The sequence below is a fragment of the Orycteropus afer genome, unplaced genomic scaffold, assembly GCF_000298275.1.
Source record: "Orycteropus afer afer isolate SDZICR_OR568_19922 unplaced genomic scaffold, OryAfe1.0 scaffold00047, whole genome shotgun sequence".
In the NCBI taxonomy this organism is placed as follows: Eukaryota; Metazoa; Chordata; class Mammalia; order Tubulidentata; family Orycteropodidae; genus Orycteropus; species Orycteropus afer.
Genome location: NW_006921634.1, coordinates 10,996,418 through 11,000,687, shown reverse-complemented (window position 1 = coordinate 11,000,687; position 4,270 = coordinate 10,996,418).

Genomic DNA, 4,270 nt, shown 5'->3' with positions numbered 1-4,270 from the left:
TTTTTTTTTTTTTTTTTAACCTGAAAATAAGATCCTTGGGAATAAATCTCACCAAGAACACAAAAGACCTATACAAAGAAAACTATGAAACACTATTTCAAGAAATTATAAGAGATCTACATAAATGGAAGAGCATACCATGCTCATGCATAGGAAGATTGAACACTATGAAAAGGCCAATACTACCCAAAGCACTCTATACATTCAACTTAATCCCAATTAAAGACATGGAAAAACCATCACTAATTTTATATGGAAAGGAAGAGACCTTGGATAAGCAAAGGACTACTGAAGAAGAAAAACAAAGTAGGAGGTCTCACACTCCTGGATCTTAAAACCTGTTACACAGCCAAAGTAAGGAGCTCTGGTGGTGTAGTACCTGTGGCATTTGACTGCTAACCAGATTGCTGGCAGTTCAAACCCACCATCCACTCTGTAGAAGGAAGACTGGGCAATCTACTTCTGTAAAGATTTACTGCCTCGGAAACTCAAAGGAGGTTGATGTGAGTCGGAATTGACTCGATGGCAGTGGAGTTGGTTTGTTTTTTTAACACAGATGCAGTTGTCAAAACAGCCTGGCATTGGTACAATGACAGACACATAGACCAATGGAATAGAATTCAGAACCCAGAAACAGATCTATTGACATATGGCCAGCTGATCTTTGACAAAGGACCAAAATCTGTTCAATGGGAAAAGATAGTCTCTTTCACAAATGGTTTTGGCAATGGATATCCATTTGCTGAAAAATGAAACCAGATCCATACTTCAAACCATACACTAAAACTAACTCCAGATAAAAACTTAAATATGAAACCTGAAACTATAAACTTCATCAATGAAAAAATAGAGGCAAACTTGTAGGCCCCAATTTACAGAATAAATAGACTATTAAGTATAACTCAAGATTCACAAACAGCAGAAGATAAGCTAGACGATTGAGACCTTCTAAAAATTAAATTCTTATGTGCATCAAAAGACTTCTCCATGAATAAAAAGGGGACCTACAGAATGGGAAAAAATGCCCAGCAATGACATATCAGACAAAAGATTTATCTCCAAAATTTATAGAAAAATCTAACACTTCAACATCAAAAAGACAAAAAATCCAATTAAAAAATGGGCAGAAGATACAGATATTTCACCAAAGAAGATATTCAGGCAGCCAACAAATACATGAAGAAATATTTGCAATCATTAACCATTAAAGAGATGCAAATTGAAACAACAATGAGATACTATCTGGCCCCAGCACTAGTAGCAAAGTTCAACAAGCCAGAAAATAACAAATGCTGGCAAGGACGTGGAAAGTGTGGAACTCTCATACACTACGGTGGGATTGTACAGTGATAAAACCACTGTGAAAATCAATATGGCAATTCTTTATAAAGTTGGAAATAGAAATATCATTTAATCTAGCAATCCCATTACTAGACATGTATCCTGAAGAAGTGAGAGACAGAACATGAATAGATATATGCACACCCATATTCTTTGCAGCAGTGTTCACAATAGCAAAGAGATGGAAACAACCTAAGTGCCAATCAAGCGAGGAATGGATAAACAAACTGTGATACATACACACTTTGTCATACTATGCAACCCTTTAGAATAATGCAAGATAAGCAAAATACCATACAATGTGGAAGAACTTGGAGGACATTATGCTGATTGTAATAAGTCAATTATATAAGGACAAATATTGTATTAGTCCACTGCTGTAACTCTAGTGGCACAGTGCTTAAGTCATTTGTCTGCTAACCAGAAGGCTGATGCTTCAAACCCAATAGCCACTCCTCAGAAGGAAGTGTTGGGCAATCTACTTCCGTAGTGATATCACCTCAGAAACCCAAGGAGAGGTCGCTGTGAGTCGGATCTGACTCAATGGCAGTGTGTTTGGTTTTTGGTTTTTGGTAAAAAGTCAAGGAAATGTTTATACATGGTAGGAATCTTTCTTTGTTGGTTACCAGAGATATGAGGGGAGAGGAGGGAAAATTCCTAGATAGGTTAAAAAAAGTATATATATGTGTGTGTTTGTGTGTGTATATGTGTATGTGTATACACACACATACACACACGTAGAGAAACCAAAGATTATTAGTGGTTACCACGGGTAGGGGGGAGGTAGAAAGGGGAAGCTTTGGTTTGCAGGGCCTTGAATTTATGCTAATGGTGGTGTAATATTTTGGAAAAGGATAGCAATAATGGTGCATACCATGAAAAATGTCATCAATGAACCTGAGCTGTAAATGTGGAAGTTGTTATATTAGCAAATGTCTTGTGTATGTGTTCACCATAATAAAATTAAATTAAAAAGATAAGAAAAAATTCAGAGTATAAATGTTACCTGCATTACAATCTGAAACTTAAAATATGAAAATACAAAGAAAAATCCTACTCGCTCCCCAAAAAAGGCTGAGATCTTGAAAGACAGAGGTCCACATAGCCAAATTGTTGCATTAGCTGATTTTATTGTTTTTGCTATTGTTGTCAGAGCTAAGTGCACTAATAAATGTGTACAACATATGCAACAGAAAGTTGAAACTTTGAACTTACAGGGTATAAGGACAGAACCCAAAGAAGGAAGAACAAAGGAAAGTACATAGAATTTCAGAAGTAACCTCACCACAGAGAGAGAGAAAAAGAGAGAAGAGAGAGTAGGAATGAATGACTATGAAAGCCCAATTCTTGGCCGAATGCCAAATTTAGCAGGCAGTGGACTGGCTAAAAAACAGAGCAATGGGAAAAATAACAACAAAAGATCCTGTATAGCATGTGGAAGGAAAATTCTGTCTATAAATTACAATAAGACATTAATCCTCAGGAAATACTACAGAATCCGAAATCAGTGCTTCATTTTACACACAATGATTAATTATAAACCAATGTTTCCAGACATGCAAACAGGAAATTATGACCCACATTAGGTTAAAAAGAAAAAAAAAAAGTGAACAAAAATCAAACTTAATTGAATTGTGTTCTTGGTCTTGGCAGCAGAAGTCTTCAAAGCTGCTACTACAGATATGTTCCATGTGTTAAAGAAAAATATGCTTAAAAAATAGTAATATTGAATATGGTACTATTGAATAGCTAGATAAGAAATCTCAAAAGAGAAGCAGAAACTCTAAAATTTAAAGAACAAACAAATAAAAAAATAAAGTCTAAAATTAAGGAGCAAAGTAAGTAATTTTTTTTTTTTTAAGTCACTACGTGGGCTCCATGACATATCATATTTTGACAAAGGAAGAAATCAGTAAAATTGAAGATAGTTGAATTGAAATTGTTGTTGTGTTGTTGTTATGTGCCGTGGAGTCGGACCCGATTCATAGCGACCCCTCCTTGGGTTTCTGAGGTGTATCACTACGGAAGTAGATTGCCCAACCTTCCTTCTGAGGAGTGGCTGGTGGGTTTGTACAGCCAGTCTTCTGGTTAGCAGTCAAGTGCCTTAGGCACTACAGTACCAGAGCTCCAGCACAAAACGAGAGAACAAAGTTTGAAGAAAATGCACAGAAACTCTAAAGACCTGTGAGATAATATGAAGCTGGGCATAGTTTGTTGATCCTTGCCTTACTCTAATTTATATTTATAACACTACAACCAACAACTGCATAATTGTTGTTGTTAAGTGTTATTCAGTCAGTTCTGACTCATAGTGACTCTGTGAACAACATTCCCTTGTCCTGTGCCATCCTCACAATCATTGCTATAATTGAGCCCATCGTTGCAACCACTATGCCCATCCATGTCATTTAGATTCTTCTTCTTTTTCACTGACCCTCTGCTTTACCAAACACAATATCCTTCTGTAGGGAATGGTCCCTTCTGACAATATAACAAAAATGTTGTTGCTGTTGTTTTTATGTGCTGTTGAGTAGGACCTGACTCATAGCAACCCCTCCTTGGGTTTTCGAGTCAGTATCACTATGGAAGTAGATTGCCCCATCTTCCTTCCTAGGAGTGGCTCGTGGGTTTGAATTGCCAACCTTCTGGTTAGCAGTCAAGTGCTTTAGGCACTACACTATCAGAGCTCCATAACCAAAGTAGGTGAGACAAACTCTGGCTATTCTTGCTTCCAAGGAGCATTCTGGTTGCAATTCTTTGAGGACAGATTTGTTCATTCTACAATACCTTCAGTATTCTTCGTCAACACCACAATTGAAAATCATCAACTCTTCTTAGGTCTTCCTTATTCATTGTCCACTTTTCACATGCATATGATGTATTGAAAATACCACAACTTGGGTGAGGTGGAAATTAGTCTTCGCAGTGA